Below are 21,318 nucleotides of genomic sequence, written 5' to 3'. Positions count from 1 at the left end.
AAAGTGGTTGCATCACTTTGGAATTTTCACTAGCAACAAATGAAAATTTCCCCACATCCTTATCAGTATCTGGTATTGTCAGTGTATTGATTTTATCCATTGTAATAGGTGTGGGGTAATATCTCATTGTTTTAATTTGTAATTCACTAAAACACATGATGTTAAATATCTCCTATGTTTATCTTCCATTTGTATATTTCCTCTGGTCAAGTATTTGTTCAGATTTTTTGTTTATTTTTGAGTTCAATTGTTTAATTTTTTATGCATTTTTGATAAAACTTCTTTGTGACATGTGTGTTTGCAGATATTTTTTCTCAGTCTGTGGTTTGTCTTTTTGTTCTCTTAACAGTGTCTTTTCCAGAAAAGTTTTAAACTTTAATCAAGTCCAACTCACCAAACTTTTCTTTCCGAGATCATGCTTTTCTTACAACCAAAGTTCATCGGAAAACCCAAGGTCACTTAGATTTTTCTCCCATGTTATCTTCTAGGAGCTTTATAGCTTTGCATTTTACATTTAGGTCTATGAGCCGTTTTTTTTTAGTTTGTTGAGTTTTTTTGTTTATTTTTTGAGGGACAAGAGTCTAGTTTTTTTTGATAATTTCTTGCATTTTAAATAAACCTTGATGGCATCCTTGGCCTGACACTCTTTGCCATCATCCTTACGCACCACACAGTTGCAACAAACCGCTTTACAGGGTTTCCCTCTCTGTCAATGTTATAGAGGCCTACCCACTCCCTGACTTTCTTGTTGTCATCAACTTTGTGTTTTCTCAGTTGCTCAGTCGTGTCCAATTCTTTGTGACCTCATGAACTGTAGCCTGACAGGGTCCTCTGTCCATGGGATTTTCCAAGCAAGAATACTGGACTGGGTTTTCATTTTCTTCTCCAGTCATCAGCATTCGTCAAGTTGACTTGGTTCTCAGCACAAAGGGCCTCCACCAACTTTACATACATAGGCTCATCACAGTTGGATGCAAGCACACAAAGATGGGTTTGGTGATGGTCTAAAGCTTTGGCAGTTTAAGGAATTCCACTTGCTGAGCCTTCAGGGATTAGGGAGGTCTTCAGCACTTCTCGCAGAGTGCTACTAACATCCATTGCACCTCTAGCAGCAATGTCTTCTTGGGCCATGGTGATGGGTTGTAGGTGGAGCTGAATCTTGAACACACCCACAGCCTCCACCTTGATTTGGCTCATTTTGAAATAATTCTTGTGAAAGCATAAGGTCAGTGTCTAGATTAATTTTTTACATGTAAATGTCCAGTTGTTCAAGAATAACTTATTGAAAAGATTATCTTTACTTTGTGTGATTGTCTTTGCTCCTTTATGAAAGATCAGTTGACTGTTTTTGTATGTATCTACATCTGTTCCATTGACTATATATGTATGGGTATGTATCTGTTCCACTGATTTATCTATTGTTTATTCTTTTGCCAATGCCGCATTGTTTTGATTACTGTATCTTTATAGTAAGACTTGAAGCTTGGTATGTCAGTCCTTTGACTTCATTCTCCTTCTTCAATATAGTATTGACTACTTAAGAGTCTTTTGTCTTTCCATATAAAAATTGAAATGAGTTGGTTGGGATTTTATTTGAGCATTTGTTGAATCGGTGTATCAAGTTGGAATTAATTGTTATCTTAACAAAATTGAATCATCCTAATTATGGGCATGGTCTATCTTCTCCCTTTCAGGTTTTCTTTTATTTATTTTTTTCCATCAGAATTTGGTAGTTTCCCTTATATGGATCTTATATACGTTTTGTTAGATTTATATTAGGTATTTCATTTTTTTTGTGTGCTAATGCAAAAAAGATCTTCACAAACAAGATGATCACAATGGTATGATCACTCACCTAGAGTCAGACATCTGGAATGTGAAGTCAAGTGGGCCTTAGAAAGCATCACTACGAACAAAGCTAGTGGAGGTGATAGAATTCCTGTTGAGCTGTTTCAAATCCTAAAAGATGATGCTGTGAAAGTGCTGCAATCAATATGCCAGCACATTTGGAAAACTCAGCAGTGGCCACAGGACTGGAAAATGTCAGTTTTCATTCCAATCCCAAAGAAAGGCAATGACAAAGAATGCTCAAACTACTGCACAATTGCACTCTTCTCACACGCTAGTAAAGTAATGCTCAAAATTCTCCAAGCCAGGCTTCAGCAATATGTGAACCATGAACTTACAGATGTTCAAGCTGGTTTTAGAAAAGGCAGAGGAACCAGAGATCAAATTGCCAACATCCGCTGAATCGTTGAAAAAGTAAGAGAGTTCCAGAAAAACAACTATTTCTGCTTTATTGACTATGCCAAAGCATTTGACTGTGTGGATCACAATAAACTGTGGAGGATTCTGAAAGAAATGGGAATACCAGACCACCTGATTTGCCTCTTGAGAAACCTATATGCAGGTCAGGAAGCAACAGTTAGAACTGGACATGGCACAACAGACTGGTTCCAAATAGGAAAAGGAGTAGGTAAAGGCTGTATATTGTCACCCTGCTTATTTAACTTCTATGCAGAGTACATCATAAGAAATGCTGGGCTGGAAGAAGCACAAGCTGGAATCAAGATTGCTGGGAGAAATATCAATAACCTCAGATATGTAGATGACACCACCCTTATGGCAGCAAGTGAAGAGGATCTAAAGAGCCTCTTGATGAAAGTGAAAGAGGAGAGTGAAAAAGTTGGCTTAAAGCTCGACATTCAGAAAACGAAGATCATGGCATCTGGTCCCATCACTTCATGGGAAATAGATGGGGAAACAGTGGAAACAGTGTTAGACTTTATTTTCTTGGGCTCCAAAATCACTGCAGATGGTGACTGCAGCCATGAAATTAAAAGACGCTTACTCCTTGGAAGAAAAGTTATGACCAACCTAGATAGCATATTCAAAAGCAGAGACATTACTTTGCCAACAAAGGTCCATCTAGTCAAGGCTATGGTTTTTCCAGTGGTCATGTATGGATGTGAGAGTTGAACTGTGAAGAAGGCTGAGCACCGAAGAACTGATGCTTTTGAACTGTGGTGTTGGAGAAGACTCTTGAGAGTCGCTTGGACTGCAAGGAGATCCAACCAGTCAATCCTAAAGGAGATCAGCCCTGGGATTTCTTTGGAAGGAATGATGCTAAAGCTGAAACTCCAGTACTTTGGCCACCTCATGAGAAGAGTTGACTCATTGGAAAAGACTCTGATGCTGGGAGGGATTGGGGACAGGAGGAGAAGGGGATGACAGAGGATGAGATGGCTGGATGGCATCACGGACTCGATGGACATGAGTCTGAGTGAACTCCGGGAGTTGGTGATGGACAGGGAGGCCTGGCGTGCTGCAATTCATGGGGTCGCAAAGAGTCGGACACGACTGAGCGACTGAACTGAACTGAACTGAATGTAAATGGTGTTGTGCTTTTAATTTTAAATTCCGCATGTCCATCGCTGGTGTTTTTGTTATTGTTCATTTGCTAAGTAGTGTTCAACTCTTTGAGACCCCATGGACAGCAGCACCCCTGGCTTCCCTGTCCTTTACTATCTACCAGAGTTTGCTCAAACTTATGTCCATTGAGTCAGTGATGCCATCCAACCATCTCATCCTCTGTCACCCCCTTCTCCTCTTGCCCTCAATCTTTCCCAGCATCCTGGTTGTTTCTAAAGAGTTGACTCCTTATATCAGCTAGTCAAAGTATTGGAATTCAGCTTCAGCATCAGTCCTTCCAATGAATACTCAGGGTTGATTTCCTTTAGGATTGACTGGTTTGATCTTCTTGCTGTTCAGGGGTATATAGGAAAGCAAATTTCTTCCCTTATTGATTTAGCTAGGATTTTCAGAACAGTGTTGGCAATGATGAGAGGGAGCCTTGCCTTATTCCTAGTCATAGGGGGGATGTATCTAATTTCTCACCACTAACTATAGTGAAGTTACTCAGTCTTGTCTGACTCTCTGTGACCTCATGGACTGTAGCCTACCAGGCTCCTCTGTCCATGGGATTTTCCAGGCAATAGTACTGGAGTGGATTGCCATTTCCTTCTCCAGGGGATCTTCCTGACCCAGGGATTGAACCCGGGTCTCCCACATTGTAGACAAGCGCTTTACCATCTGAGCCACCAGGGAAGTCAACTATAACATTAGCTATAGGGTTTTTGTAGATGTTCTTCATTAAATTGAGGAGAATCCTCTCTATTTCTAGTATTCTGTGAGTTTTCATCATAAATAGATATTGAAGTTTGTCAAATGCTTTTTATGTATCTGCTAATATGAGTATATGATTTTCTTCTTTAGCCTGTTGATATAACTGATTATGGGAACTGTGAAGAAAGTGAGTGCCGAAGAATTGATGCTTTTGACCTGTGGTGTTGGAGAAGACTCTTGAGAGTCCCTTAGACTGCAAGGAGATCCAACCAGTCCATTCTAAAGGAAACCAGCCCTGAGTGTTCTTTTGAAGGAATGATGCTAAAGCTGAAACTCCAGTACTTTGGCCACCTCATGCAAAGAGTTGACTCATTGGAAAAGACTCTGATGCTGGGAGGAATTGGGGACAGGAGGAGAAGGGGACGACAGAGGATGAGATGGCTGGATGGCATCACCAACTAGATGGACGTGAGTTTGAGTGAACTCCGGGAGATGGAGATGGACAGGGAGGCCTGGCGTGCTGCGATTCATGGGGTTGCAAAGAGTCAGACACGACTGAGTGACTGAACTGAACTGAACTGAACTGGTGGCTCAGATGATAAAAAATCTGGCTGCAATGTGAGAGAACCAGGTTTGATTCCAGGATCAGGAAGATCCCCTGGAGAAGGAAATGGCAACCCACTCCAGTATTCTTGCCTGGAAAATCCCATGAACAGAGGAACCTGGTGGGCCACAGTCCATAGGGTCATAAAGAGTTAGACAGGGTTGAGTGACTATACACTTTACTATGACTGATTATATTAAGTGGTTATTGAATATTGAATCAGCCTTGCAAACCTGGGATAAATCCCACTTGGTAGTGTCGTATAATTTTTTATACATTGTTGAGAATTTTTGCATCTGTATTCATGAAAGACATTAGTCTGTAGTTTACCCTTCTTGTCATGTCTTTCTCCGATTCTGTTTTAGGTAATACTGGCCTCACAGAGAGCTAAGTATTGTTCCCTCTGCTTCTAGTTTCTGGAACAGATTTTAGAGAATCAGTATGACTTATTCCTTAAATATGTGATAGAATTCACCTGTAAAGCCATGTGGAGTTGGTGCTTTCTATTTGGGAAGTTTATTAATTTCAATTTAACTATCTATTGAATATAGGCTTATTTAAATGGTTTCCCTGCTATGAGTTTTAGTAGATTACATCTTTAAGGAATTGGTCCATTTCATTTAAGATATCAAATTTGTGAGCATAGAATTTTTTTAATAATAACTCTTTACTATTATTTTAATATCTGTGGGTCAGTATCTTTTCTCCTTAGCCTGTCTAGGGGTTTTCAATTTTATTGATATTCTAAAAGAATCTGCTTTTGGTTTCGTTGATTTCCTCTGTTCTTTCTTGATGTCTATATCACTTATTTATTTTATTAGTTCTATTATTTCTTTTCTTCTGCTTATTATGAATTTAATTTGCCACTTATTTTCTAGTTTCCTATAATGAAAGCTTAGATTGTTGACCTTATTTGTTTCTTCTTTTCTAATATATGCATTCAATGTTATATATCATCGCTTTACTCCATCTCACAAATTTTAATAGATTGCATTTTTATTTTGCTTTAGTTCAAACTATTTTAAAATTTCTCCTGAGACTTCTTTAACCCATGTATTATTTAGAAGAGTATTTAATCATCATATATTTGGGGATTTTCCAGGTCTCCCTCAGTTACAGATTTCTAGTTTATTCCACGTGGTCTGAGACCATCCTTTGCATAACATATATTCCTTCAAATTTGTTTAAGTATGTTTTATAACTTAGAATGTGTTTTATCATGGTGAATGTTCATGTGGGCTTGAAAAGAATGTGTATTCTACTTTATTGAATGAAGCAGTCTATAAAAGTCAATTAGATCCAGGTGATTTATGGTGCTATATAGTCAACTATATCCTTACTGATTTTGTGCCCACTGAATCTGTCAGTTACTGGTACAGGAATGTCAAAGTTTCCAACTTTAATAATGAATCTGTCTATTTTTCTTTGAGGTTCTGTTAGACTTCTGTCTCACATGTTTTGATGCTCTGTTGTTAGGCATATGAATGTTAAGGATGGTTTTGTCTTCCTGGAGAACTGACCCCTTATCATTATGTATTGTCTCTGTTTATTTCTGATAATATTCCTTACTCTAAAGTCGTATTTGTTTGAAATTAACACAGCTACTCCGAGTTTTTTGATCAGTGTTAGTATGGTATATCTTTATTTACCCCCTTACTTTTAATCTACCTGTGCTTTTATATAAAATGGGTTTCTTATAAACACTATATGTTTGTTTGGCAACCCACTCCAGTTGAGTCTTCGATTGCTTTTATTCACTGTGATAGTCTCTGTCTTTTTATTGGTGTATTTAGACCATTCACATATAAAGTGATAATTTATACAACTGGATCATGATACTTGTAACTTTAAAACAAATTCTTTGTTGTTACACTTTTTCCCCTTGTCTTCCACTCTTTTGTTCCATGTTCTCTGGTGTTCATGGACCATTGTATATAATTCTATTTTTTCCTCTTTTAGCATACCAATTATAGCTTCTTTTAAAATGTTTCAAAATGGTTGCTCTAGGGTTTGCAGTATATTTTACAACTAATCCAAGGCCACTTTTAAATATCACTATAATGCTTCACTGGCAGTACAAGTATCTTATGACACAGTATTCCCAATTCTTCCCTCCCATTTCTTATATTATTATCTTTCATTTCCCTTATCCAAACTCTACTCATTCATTGTTGTTGTTATTGGTTTGAACAAGGTATTATCTACTAGACCAAGGAAGAATTTAAAAAATAACCTTTTACTTTATCTCTTTATCTTCATTTATTTCTTCCTTTCTTAATGTAAATTTACATTTCTTAACTATATCATTTTTCTTCTCTCTGAAGAACTTTTTTTTTTTTTTTTAACATTTCTTACAAGGCAGGTCTACTGGTGACAATTTCCCTCAATTTGTGTTTGTCAGAGAAAGTATCTTGCTGTTGCTTTTGAAAGATAATTACTTTGGATACAGACTCTGAGTTGGTGGCTGTTTTTTTTCCATTCTAAATATTTAACTTCATACTCCTCTTGTTTGCATCATTTCTGAAAAGAAGTCTGATGTAATTGTTATCTGTGTTCCTCTGTGGATAAGCTTCTTTCATGTTTTCTCTTTGTCATTGATTTTCTGTAGTTTGAATATATTACTTAGTGTAGTTTTGATACTTATCCTACTTGATGTTATTTGAGGCTCCTGGATCTGCAATTTGGTGTATGTCATTAATTTTGGAAAATTCTCAGCCATTATTACCTCAATATTTTTCTTCTGGTATCCTGATTACATTTATGTTATTTTTTATAATTGTACCACAGTTCATTTCATATTTTTTGTTTTTCTTTTTGCATTTCACTTATGGAAATTTTTATTAGTATATCTTTAAATTTATTGTTCTTTCCTTGGCTGTGTTTAGTCTAATGGTGAGCCCATCAAAAGCGTTTTCCATTTGTTACCCTGTCTTTGGTTTCCTAGGATTTTCTTTTGATTTTTTTTCATAATTTCTATCTCTGTGTTCACATTGCTGCTGCTGCTAAGTCACTTCAGTCGTGTCCGACTCTGTGTGACCACATAGACGGCAGCCACCAGGCTCCCCCGTCCCTGGGATTCTCCAGGCAAGAACACTGGAGTGGGTTGCCATTTCCTTCTCCAATGCATGAAAGTGAAAAGTGAAAGTGAAGTCGCTCAGTCGTGTCCGACTCTTCGCGACCCCATGGGCTGCAGCCTGCCAGGCTCCTCTGTCCATGGGATTTTCCAGGTGAGAGTACTGGAGTAGGGTGCCATCACCACATTATCCATCTGTTATTTATTTCATGTTGTCCACTTTTTCCCATTGGAGTCTATGACATATTAATCATAGTTATTTTAAATTCTCAGTCTGATAAATCCAAAATTTCTGCCAAATCTAAATCTGATTTTGCTGCTTGTTTTGCCTCTTTAGACTGTTTTTTTTTTTTTCCTTTTTTTAGAATGATTATAAATTTTTGTTGAAAGCTGAGCATGATGTTTTGGCCAAAAGTAATTGAGATAGTATGGTCAGAGAACATACTTTGCATGATTTCAATTAAAAAATTTTTGACCCAGTGTATGATTTATGTTGGTGATTGTTTCATGTAAACTTGCAAAGAATATGCGATCTGCTGTTATTGTGGTAAGTGTTCTATAAATGTTAATTAGATCCAGTTGGTTGATGGTGTTCAGTTCTTCTGTTTCTTTGATGATTTTCTATTTGTTGTTTCTTTAACTGGAACTGATATGTTGAAGCATTCAACTACAATTGTGAATTAATCTATTTCTCTTTTCAGTTTCATCATTTTTTGCTTCGTGTATTTTGAAGCTATGTAGTTAGGCACATACAAATTTAAAATTGTAACAGACCTTTCTACCATATGTATTGTCCCTTTATTATTTTGAATATTTTGTTGCTCTTATTATTTTTTGCTTTATATGATGATATAAGCATTCCAGATTTCTTTTGATTAGTGTTCCATGATGTATTATTTTCTATTCTTTTACTTTAATCTCTCAATGAAAAGACATTTACAGTGTTTTTTTTTGTTGTTGTTGTTGCTACCATATAGTTGGGTCTTTTCAAAATTCATTTTGACACTCTCTATCTTCTAATTGGTGTCTTTAAAACATTATATTTAATGCAATTTATTGGTAGGTTTGGATGTATGCCCACCATTTTTCTTGTTTCCTAAGTTTTTGAAAAATTCATGCACACACTCATATATATGTATGCATGTGCGTATGTTATTTTTATAGTGATAAAATGCACAGCAAAGCATTTTTTAAAACATTGTCTAAGTGTACAATTTAGGGGTATTGAATACATTCACAATGTTTTTTAACCATTACCACTAGACATTTCCATTAATTTTCATCACCCTAAAGAAATTCTGTGCACACTAAATAATAACACCCCATTTTCCCCTATTCCTAGCCCCGAGTAACCATTATTTTATTCCTGGTTTCTATACATTTACCTATTATAAATATGTCATAAAAATGAGGTCATTCAGTACTCTTGTCCGAATAGGCTTATTTTACAAAGTATAATATATTTAAGATTCAACATGTTGTAACATATATCAGAATTTCATTCAGTTTTTTTTTGGTGTTGCTGTTGTTGTTCAGTTGCTAAGTTGTGACCCATGGACTGCAGCACACCAGGCTCTCCTGTCCTTCACCACCACCTGGAGTTTGCTCAACCTCATATTCATTGAGTTGGCGATGCCATCCAACCATCTCATCCGCTGTTGTCCCCTTCTCCTCCTGCCTTCAATCTTTCCCAGCAACAAGGACTTTTTCAATGAGTCAGCTCTTCGCATCCGGTGGCCAAAGTATTGGAGCTTCAGTTTCAGCACTAAGTCCTTCCAATGAATATTCAAGGTTGATTTCCTTTTGGATGACGGATTTGATATCCTTGGCGTCCAAGGGACTCTGAAGAGTCTTCTCCAAGGCTACAGTTCAAAGGTATCAATTCTTCAGTGCTCAGTATTCTTTATGGTCCAGCTCTCAAAACCATATATGACTATAGAAAAGCCCTCACTTTGACTATACAGTCCTTTGTTGGCAAAGTGATGTCTCTGCTTTTTAATATACTATCTAGGTTGGTCATAGCTTTTCTTCCAAGGAGCAAGCATCTTTTAATTTCATGGCTGCAGTCACCTTCTGCAGATTCCTTTTAAACATTGAGTAATATTCAATTATATATAAGACTGTGGAGGGTTTTCCCAGGTGGCACTAGTGGTAAAGAATCCACCTGCCATTGCAAGAGACATAAGAGGTGTGGGTTTGATCCCTGGGTTCAATCCCTGAATTGGGAGGATCCCTGGAGGAGGAAATGGCCACCGACTTCAGTATCCTTGCCTGGAGAATCCCATGCACAGAGGATCTGGGTGGTCCTATAGACCGTGGGGTTGCAAAGAATCAGACATGACTGAAGAGACTTAGCACGCACACACATTTTTAAAATTCATCATTCTGTTGATGAACAGTTGAGTTGTTTCCATATTTTGGTTATTATGAATAATGTTGCTATGAAACTTGTTTGAGTCCCCCTTCTTTTAGTTCTTTTGGATGTATACATAGAAGTGGAATTTTTGGATCATATAGTAATTCTGTGTTTAACTTTTTGAGGAAATGCCAAACTGTTTTCCACTGCAGCTACACTTTTGCATCCTAATCGCAATGTAGAAGGGTTCCAATTTTTCCACGTACTTGCCATCTTATTATTTCCTGTGTTGTGATGAATGTGAGGTGGCATTTCATTGTGGTTTTGATTTGCTTTTAATAATAATTAATGCTATTGATCATCTTTTCATGTGTTTATTGGCCATTTGTGTACCTTCTTTGGAAAAGTATTCAAGTCCTTCACCCATTTTTAAAGCAAGTTGTTTGTTTTTGTTGATGTTATTGTAGTTCTTTATATTAATATATTCTTAATATTACTCTTATCAGATGTACAATTTATAACTATTTTCTCCAATTTTGTGGAAGAATCACTAAATAATGTTCTTTGATGCATAAAAGTGTTTAAGTTTAATGAAGTCCAAATAAACTATTTTTTTCTTTTTTTTTTTGCCCACATATTAGATGTCATATCTAAGAAACCATTGCCATATGTAATTCATTTCCCCACAAGTTGTATAATTTTGGCTGTTTTGATTAGGTCTTTGATTTATTTTCAGTCATTTTTATTTCAATTTTTTTTTCATTTTTTGACATGTTGATATCCATTTTTTCCAGCACCATTTGTTGAAAAGACTTTCCTTTTCCCTACTGAGTGATCTTTGTACCCTTGTTACAAATCATTTGACCTTATACATGGGGCTCATTTCTGGGTTCTCTATACCATTCCATTAGTCAGTATGTCTGTCTTTATGTCAATACCATACTGCATTGATTACTACACCTTTATATTAAATTTTGTAATCAGGAAATGTGAGTTCTCTCTGTTTTACTTTTTCAAGATTGTTTTGGCTATTTGGAGTCCCTTGAAATTATAAGATGAGTGTTTCTACTACAAAAGCATCATTAGGATTTTAAAGGGGATTACATAGACTCTCTAGATATTTTGGAGCATTAATAATTATTATTATAATAATTTAATGATAATAAACATAAAAATAAAAACAATAATAATTTAATGATATTAAATATTTTAATTCATGACCATAAAATATCTTTCTGTTAATTTATGTCTTCTTTAGTTTCCCACAGAAATGTTTTGCTGTTTTCAGTGTACGAGTCTTTTGCCACTTTGGTAATTTTATTCCTAAGTACAGTTCACCCTTGAACAATATAGGGGTTAGAGCACCAACCCTCTACACAATAAAAAAATCTGTATATAGCTTTATAGTTGGTCCTCCATAACCAAAGTTCCATATACATGGATTCAACCAGCCACGGATCATGTAGTACTGGTGTAGAATTTATTGGGAAAAAAAATCCACATGTATATGAACCCACACAGTTCAATCCTGTGTTGTTCAAAGGTCAACCATATTTTAGATATTTTTAATGCTATTATAAATAAAACATCTCAATTTCCTTTTTGGATCATTTATTATCAGTATATAGAAATACAACTGACATGGGGATTTGATTTGTATTTTGCAACTTTGCCAAATTCATTTATTAAGTCTAACATATTTATTTGTGGAATATTTAGTATTTTTTATGTGTCATCTGTGAACACAGAAAACTACTTCTTTTCTAATTTGAATGCCTTTTATTTATTTTCCTTGCTTAAGTGCTCTGGTTATATTTCCAATACAATGTTGAATAGACATAGTGAAAACTGGCATCCGTCTCTTGTTTCTGATTTTAAAGAAAATTTTTTCAGCCTTTTGCCATGTTAATTTTCAGTTTTTCACGTATGGTATTTATCATACTGAATAAGTTTTCATCTATTACAAGTTTCTTAAAATTTTTTTTATCATGAAAGTATGTTGGATTTTGTTCTGCATTAATCTGAGTGATTGTGTATTATTTTCTTTTATTTCTATTTATGTGGTGTGTTGCATTGATTAACATGTATGTTGAACCATCCTTGCATTTCAGGAATAAATCCCACTTGGTCATCATGTATATTCCTTTTAACAACATGTTAAATCCAATCTGATAGCATTTTTTTTGAGGAACTTTGTATCAGTATTCTTAAAGGAGATTAGCCTGTATCTTTCTTTTCTTGTCGTATCTTGTCTAGCTTTTGTTGTTGTTGTTGCTGTTCAGTCACTAAATTGTGTCTGACTCTTTATAACTCCATGGACTGCAGCACACCAGGCTCCCCTGTCCTTCATTGTCTACTGGACTTTGCTCAGATTCATGTCCACTGACTCAGTGATGCTATCTAACCATCTCATCCTCTGCTGCCCCCTTCTACTTTTGCCTTCAATCTTTCCCAGCATCAGAGTCTTTTCCAATGATTCGGCCCTTCCCATCAGGTGGCCATAATATTGGAGCTTCAGCATCGGTCTTTTCAATGAGTATTCAGGGTTGATTTTACGTTAGGACTGACTGGTTTGATCTTGTACTCCACGGGACTCTCAAAAGTCTTCTCCAGCACCATGATTCAAAAGCATCAATTCTTCGGTGCTTGGCCTTCTTTTTTTTTCCTTTCTCAGCCTTCTTTATGTTCCAACTCTCACAACTGTACATGACTGCTGGAAAAACAATAGCTTTGACTGTATAGACCTTTGTTGGCAAAATGATGTTTCTGCTTTTTAACACACCGTCTAGGTTTGTCATAGCTCTTTTTCTAAGTAGCAAGTATCTTTAATTGCATGGCTGCAGTCACTGTCCACAGTGATTTTGGAGCCCAAGAAAATAAAATCTGTCACTGCTTTCCCTTTTTTCCCTTCTATTTTCCATGAAGTGATGGGATAGGATGCCATGATCTTGGTATTTTTTTTCTAATTTATTTATTTTTAATTAGAGGATAATTGCTTTACAATATTGTGTTGTTTTCTGCCATATATCAACATGAATCAGCCATAGGTATATATATATATACGTCCCCTCCCTCTTGAATCCTCCTTTTCACCTCCTACCCCATCACACCCCTCCAGGTTGTCACAGAGCACCAGGTTTGAGCTCCCTACATCATACAGAAAATTCTCACTGGCTATCTATTTTACATATGGTAATGTATATCCTTCAATGTTACTCTTTCAATTCGTCCCTCTCTCTCCTTCCTCAACTGTGTCTACAAGTCTGTTCTCTAAGTCTGCGTCTCCATTGGTGCTCTGCTAATAAGTTAATCAATACCATCTTTCTAGATTTCATATATATGTGATATTTGTTTTTTTTCTTTCTGACTTACTTCCCTTTGTATAATAGGCTCTAGAACTGACTCAAACACATTCTTCTTTATGGCTGAGTAATATTCCATATCACTCATACGACTTCTTTTTATTCATCTGTTGATGGACATCTACGTTGCTTCCACGTCCTAGCTATTGTAAACAGTGCTGCAATGAACATTGAGGTACATGTATCTTTTTCAATTATGGTTTCCTCAGGATATATGACCAGTAGGGAGATTATTGGATCATATGGTAGCTTCATCCCTAGTTTTTAAAGGAATCTCCATATTGTTCTCCATAGTGTTCTCTATCAATTTACACCCACCAACAGTGCAAGAGGGTTCCCTTTTCTTCACACCCTCTCCAGTATTCATTCACCCTCTCCAGGGTGAGGTGAAACCTCATTGTAGGTTTGATTTGCATTTCTGTAATAATAAGCAACGTTGAGCATCTTTTCATGTGTTTATTAGCCATCTGTATGTCTTCTTTGGAGAAATGTCTGTTTAGGTTTTCTGCCCATTTTTTGATTTGGTTTTTATTTTTCTGGTAGTGAGCTGTATGAGCTGCTTGCATATTTTAGAGATTAATCTTTTGTCAGTTGTTCCACTACCTATTATTTTCTCCCATTCTGAGGTTGTCTTTTCACCTTGTTTATAATTTCTTTTGCTACACATAAACTTTTAAGTTTAATTAGGCCTATTTGCTTATTTTTCTTCTTATTTCCATTACTCTAGGAAGTGGGTCATAGAGCGTCTTGCTGTGACTGATGTTAAGGAGTCTACTGCCTATGTTTTCCCCCAAGATCTTTATAGTTTCTACCTTATATTTCATTCTTTAATCCATTTTGAATTTATCTTTGTGTATAGTGTTAAGAATTGTTCTAATTTTATTCTTTTACAGGTAGCTATTCAGTTTTTCCAGCACCACTTATTGAAGATACAGTCTTTTCTCCACTGTATATTCTTGCCTCCTTTATGATAATGATAAGGTGCCCATTGGTGCGTGGGTTTATCTCTGGGCTGTTTATCTTGTTCCATTGGTCTGTAGTTCTGTTTTTGTGCCAGTACACGACTGTCTTGATGACTAGTTGCACATATTTCACAGGCTAGTAAGGTTATGCTCAAAATCCTTCAAGCTAAGATTCAGTAGTATGTGAAACGAGAACTTCTATATGTAAAAGCTGGGTTTAGGAAAGGAAACCAAAGACTAAATTAGAGGAACCAGAGACTAAATTGCCAACATTCATTGGATCATAGAGAAAGCAACGGAGTTCCAGGAAAATATCTTCTTCATTGACTGCACTAAAACCTTTCACTGTTTATTGGGGACCATAACAAACTGTGGAAAATTCTTAAAGAGATGGGAATTTCAGACCATCTTATCTGTCTCCTGAGAAACCTGTATATGGATCAAGAAACAAGTTAGAACCAAAAGTGGAACCATGGACAGCTTCAAAATTGGGAAAGAAGTATGACAAGGCTATATATTGTCACCCTGCTTATTTAACTTCTGCATGGTGTACATCATGCGAAATGCTGAGCTGGATGAATCACAAGCTGGAATCAAGATTGCCGGGAGAAATATCAACAACCTCAGACATGCAGATAATACCACTCTAACAGTAGAAAGGGAAAAGGAACTAAAGAGCCTTTTCATCAAAGGACAATAAAAACCTGGCTTGACACTCAACATTTTAAAAAACCATATAAATTAATTTCTGCTGAAGCCTAGCTTGAAGGATTTTGAGCATAACCTTTCTAGTATGTGAAATGAGACCTTTTTTGTATAGTTTTTCTGTGTATTCTTGCCACCTCTTTGTAATCTCTTCTCCTTCTGTTAAGTTCTTACCATTTATGTCCTTAATTGTGCTCATCCTTGCATGAAATATCCCCTTTATATCTCCAGTTTTCTTGAAGAGATCTCTAGTCTTTCCCATTCTATTGTTTTCCTCTATTTCTTTGCACTGTTCATTTAAGAAGGGTTTCTTATCTTTCCTTGCTGTTCTCTGGAACTCTGCATTCACTTGAGTGTATCTTTCCATTTCTCCCTTGCCTTTCATTTCTCTTCTTTTCTCATCTATTTGTAAAGCCTCCTCAGAAAACCACTTTGATTTCTTGCATTTCTTTTTATTTGGGATGGCTTTGGTCACTGGCTTATGTACAACATTATTAATACAAACCTCCATTCATAGTTCTTCAGGCATTCTATCTACCGGATTTAATCCATTGAATCTAGTCATCACCTCCACTGTATAATCATAGGAATTTGATTTAGGTCATACCTCAATGGCTTAGTGGTTTTCCCTACTTTCTTCAATTTAAGCCTGAATTTTGCAATAAGGAGTTCATGATTTGAGCCACAGTCAGCTCCAGGTCTTGTTTTGCTGACTGTATAGAGCTTCTCTCTCTTTAGCTTTAAAGAATAAAATCAATCTGATTTTGATATTGACCATCTAGTGATGTCCATGTGTAGAGTCATGTCTTGTATTGTTGGAAAAGGCTATTTTCTATGACCTGTGTGTTCTCTTGACAACTCTGTTAGCCTTTGCCCTGCTTCATTTTGTACTCCAAGGCCAAACTTTCCCATTACTCCAGATATTTCTTGACTTCCTACTTTTTCATTCCAGTCCACTATGATGAAAAGAACATCTTTTTTTTTTTTTTTCAGTGTTAATTCTAGAAGGTCTTATGGGTCTTCATAGAATGTTTCAACTTCAGTTCAGTTCAGTTCAGTTCAGTCGCTCAGTTGTGTCCGACTCTTTGAGACCCCATGAATCACAGCACGCCAGGCCTCCCTGTTCATCACCAACTCCCAGAGTTCACTCAGACTCACGTCCATCGAGTCAGTGATGCCATCCAGCCATCTCATCCTCTGTCGTCCCCTTCTCCTCCTGCCCCCAATCCCTCCCAGCATCAGAGGCTTTTCCAAGGAGTCAACTCTTACTTCAGCATTAATGGGTGGAGCATAGATTTGGATTACCATGATGCTGAATGGTTTGCCTTGGAAATAAACCAAGATCATTCTGTCATTTTTGAGATTGAACCCTAGTACTGCATTTCAGACTTTTTGTTGGCTATGCAATGCGGGAGATGTAAGAGACCTGGGTTCAATCCATGGGTCAGGAACATCCCTTGGAAAGGAGGTGGCAACCTACTCCAGTATCCTTGCCTGGAAAATCCCATGGGCAAAGGGCAACAGTCCATGGAGTCACAAGGGTTGGACATGACTAAGCAAGTAAACTACCACCACTGTGAGGGTTGCTGCGTTTCTTCTAAGGGATTTTTGCCCACAGTAGTAGATATAATGGTCATCTAAGTTAGATTCACCCATTCCCGTCCATTTGAATTTACTGATTTCTGAGATGTAGATGTTCATTCTCTCCATCTCCTGCTTGACCACATCCAAATACCTTGATTCACGGACCTAACATTCCAGGTTCCTATACAATATTGTTCTTTACATTATTGGACTTTAATCACCAGACATATCCATAACTGAACATCATTTCCGTTTTGGCCCAGCTGTTTCATTTTTTCTGGAGCTATTAGTAATTGTCCTCTACCCTTCCCGAGTAACATATTGGACACCTTCTAACCTTGGGGTTTACCTTTGAACGTGGAGGGCTCACCTTCCAGTATCATGTATTTTTGCCTTTTCATACTGTTCATGGGGTTCTCTGGAGAAGAATATTGGAATGGCTTGCCATTCCCTCCTCCAATGGACCACTTTTTGTCAGAACTCTTCACTATGATCCGACCATCTTGAGTGGCTCTGCAAGGCATGGCTCATAGCTTTATTGAGGTATATGCAAGCCTTTTTACCACAACAAGGCTGTTATCCATGAAGGAGTCTAGCTTTAGTATAGGAGTAATGCTGGCTTCATAGAATGAAATAGCAAGAGGTCCCTCCGCCACAATTTTTTTGGGAAGAACTTGAAAAGAATGGATCCCCCCCCCCCATTTTTCTCTTTCCCATTCCCTGCCTTCTTTTGGACATTTGAATACAAGTTGTTATTTCGCTTTACTTTTTTCTTACATTTAAAAGATTGAAATGAAATTTATATAATGAAATTAACATTTTGCTGTAGTAATCAAAACAGAATGTTACTGGCATAAGGACAGACATAGACAAATGGAATAACATTGAGAGTCCAAAAATAAACCGATGTTTTAATGGCCAATTAGTTTTCAACAATGTTGCTGAGATTATTTAGTGGAAAGAAGACTGTTCTGTTAAATGAATGGTACTGTGACAACTGGATATCCACATAGAATGAAGTTGGGTCTGTAGCTCATCCCATATACAACAGTTAATTCAAAATTGATCAAAGACCTAAATATAAGAACTAAAACCATAAAATTCTTACAATGGAACATAGAGGTAAGTAGTCATGACTTTGGATTTGGTAATGGATTCTTTGGATATGACACCAAAAGCATGAACAAAAGAAAAAAATAGATACATTGGACTCCATTAATGTTGAAAACTTTTGTGCATCAAAGTGTGTTGTAAAAAATAATTATATTACTTAAAAATTTTGTTTTGATTGTCAGTCAGATGTGAACATAGAATAACACTGCAGAGAGGCATATAAAAGTGAAAAAAATTTATTGTGCTCACAGATCCTATGAGAGGAAGAAATGGCATGTTAATCAGGGGCCATATGGGAGGGATTCCCAGGGATCAGAATCAACCAAAAACTTGGGGAGTCAAAAGAGAGTTTATGAACCTATGAGTCTCTTTATTGGGTTAAATGGTGGTGTATACAAGCCAAAAGCAAGAGGGTATTTCACTAGTGTGGTCAAATGTTACTGTGTCACAGTGAGGGTAGGGTAAGAAAGGGAACTTGTGGCAGTGGCTAGCCTTATCATACTGGTACATCTGGCTTCTAGGGATGGGTGCTTATGATCAGTTTGTAGAAATATTGAAACACTGAGAAAATATGAAGTTAAAAAATTACAATATAGAAAGGAATTACCAAGAAAGTGAAAAATCAACGTATAGAAGGGAAAGTATTTGTAAATCATATGTCTTGTTCTAACAAATATCTAGTATACAGACTATATAATGAACTCACACAACTCAACAACAAAAAGACAAATAACATAATTATTCAGTCTTGATTGTGTATATTGGGTTGGTGAAAACATTCATTTGGGTTTTTCCAACCTGAATGAATGCTTTGGCAAACCTAATATTTTAGTTTTACTTAGTAATTGCTCTAAGGATTTAAATTATCATAGTTTAATTTTATAACTAAATAATATTCTGTTACTTGAAGTGGAATATGGAAGCTTTAACCTTTCATCATTCATATTGTTTTCATATACATTACATTCACATACATTAAAAATGTCATCAGACAATGTTATATATACATATTCTTATTTCAACTTATGTATATCACAAAAAACTTAAGAGAAGAAAAATAACCTATTATATATATTCAGACATTTGCCATTTCTCTTACTCCTTTATTTATGATGCTTCAAATTCCCCCAATGTCATTTTCGTTATTCCTGAAATGTTTGCTTTAGTATTTCTATTTGATCAGTTTAGTCACTGCACCTCTCTTCAGTTCAGTTCAGTTCAGTCACTCAGTCGTGTCTGACTCTGCGACCCCGTGAACCTCAGCACGCCAGGCCTCCCTGTCCATCACCAACTCCAGGAGTTTACCCAAACTCATGTCCATTGAGTTGGTGATGGCATCCAACCATCTCATCCTCTGTCGTCCCCTTCTCTTGCCCTCAATCTTTCCCAGCAACAGGGTCTTTTCCAGTGAGTCAGCTCTTGGCATCAGGTGGCCGAAGTATTGGAGTTTCAGCCTCAACATCAGTCCCTCCTATGAACACCCAGGACTTATCTCCTTTAGGATGGACTGGTTGGATCTCCTTGCAGTCCAAGGGACTCTCAAGAGTCTTCTCCAACACCACAGTTCAAAAGCATCAATTCTTCAATGCTCAGCTTTCTTTATAGTCCAACTCTCACATCCATACCTGACTACTGGAAAAACCATAGCCTTGACTAGATGGACCTTTGATGACAAATTAATGTCTCTGCTTTTTAATATGCTGTCTAGGTTGGTCATCGGAGAAGGCGATGGCACCCCACTCCAGTACTCTTGCCTGGAAAATCCCATGGACGGAGGAGCCTGGTAGGCTGCAGTCCATGGGGTCGCTAAGGGTTGGACACGACTGAGTGACTTCACTTTCACTTTTCACTTTCATGCATTGGAGAAGGAAATGGCAACCCACTCCAGTGTTCTTGCTTAGAGAATCCCAGGGACGGGGGAGCCTGGTGGGCTGCCGTCTATGGGGTCGCACAGAGTCGGACATGACTGAAGCAACTTAGCAGTAGCAGGTTGATCATAACTTTCCTTCCAAGGAATGTCTTTTAATTTCATGGCTGCAATCACCATCTGCAGTGATTTTGGAACCCCCCAAAATAAACTCAGCCACTATTTCTACTGTTTCCCCATATATTTCCCATGAAGTGATGGGACCAGATGCCATGATCTTCATTTTCTGAATGTTGAGCTTTAAGCCAACTTTTTCACTCTCTTCTTTCACTTTCATCAAGAGGCTTTTTAGTTCCTCTTCACTTGCTGCCGTAAGAGTGGTGTCATCTGCATATCTGAGGTTATTGATATTTCTCCCGGCAATCTTGATTCCAGCTTGTGTTTCTTCCAGTCCAGCATTTCTCATGATGTACTCTGCATATAAGTTAAATAAGTAGGGTGACAATATACAGCCTTGACATACTCCTTTTCCTATTTGGAACCAGTCTGTTGTTCCATGTTCAGTTCTAACTATTGCTTCCTGACCTGCATACAAGTTGCTCAAGAGGCAAGTCAGGTGGTCTGGTATTCATATCTCTTTCAGAATTTTCCACAGTTTGTTTTGATCCACGCAGTCAAAGACTTTGGCATAGGCAATAAAGCAGAAATAGATGTTTTCTGGAACTCTCTTGCTTTTTCAATGATCCAGCAGATGTTGGCAATTTGATCTCTGGTTCCTCTGCCTTTTCTAAATCCAGCTTGAACATCTGGAAGTTCACGGTTCACATATTGCTGAAGCCTGGCTTGGAGAATTTTGAGCATTACTTTACTAGTGTGTGAGATCAGTGCAATTGTGCAGTAGTCTGAGTATTCTTTGTCATTGCCTTTCTTTGGGATTGGAATGAAAACTGACCTTTTCCAGTCCTGTGGCCACTGCTGAGTTTTCCAAATTTGCTGACATATTGATTGCAGCACTTTCACAGCATCATCTTTTAGGATTTGAAATAGCTCAACTGGAATTCCATCACCTCCACTAGCTCTGTTCATAGTGATCTTCCTAAGGCCCACTTGACTTCACATTACAAGGTATCTGGCTCGAGGTGAGTGTGAGTTATCACGGCATCAAGATTATCTGGGTCGTGAAGATCTTTTTTGTATAGTTCTTCTGTGTATTCTTGCCACCTCTTCTTAATATCTTCTGCTTCTGTTAGGTCCATACCATTTCTGTCCTTTATTGAGCCCGTTTTTGCATGAAATGTTCCCTTGCTATCTCTAATTTTCTTGAATAAATCTCTAGTCTTTCCCATTCTATTGTTTTCCTCTATTTCTTTGCCCTAATCTTAGATTTCCTTTTCTGAGAATGCTTTTATTTTTCTTTTACTTTATTCCTGGAGGATTGTTTTCATTGGATAAAATTGTAGGTTGAGAGTCATCTTTCAGTCCCATAAAGACATTTTGTTTTCTCTGCTCTCTCCTTCTCTCTCTCTCTCTCTCTCTATATATATATATATATATATATATGAATTCC

At 37.0% G+C, this 21,318-nt stretch overlaps 1 pseudogene; it reads right to left on the bottom strand.

Moving 5' to 3' along the window:
- Positions 1 to 559: 559 nt before the first annotated feature.
- On the bottom strand, positions 560 to 1,131 carry LOC120873310 (annotated as a pseudogene).
- Between the last annotated feature and the right edge of the window lie 20,187 nt (positions 1,132 to 21,318).

This window comes from Oryx dammah, unplaced genomic scaffold (genome assembly GCF_014754425.2).
Source record: "Oryx dammah isolate SB20612 unplaced genomic scaffold, SCBI_Odam_1.1 HiC_scaffold_13, whole genome shotgun sequence".
NCBI lineage: Eukaryota > Metazoa > Chordata > Mammalia > Artiodactyla > Bovidae > Oryx > Oryx dammah.
This window is presented reverse-complemented; position numbering and strand designations above follow the sequence as displayed.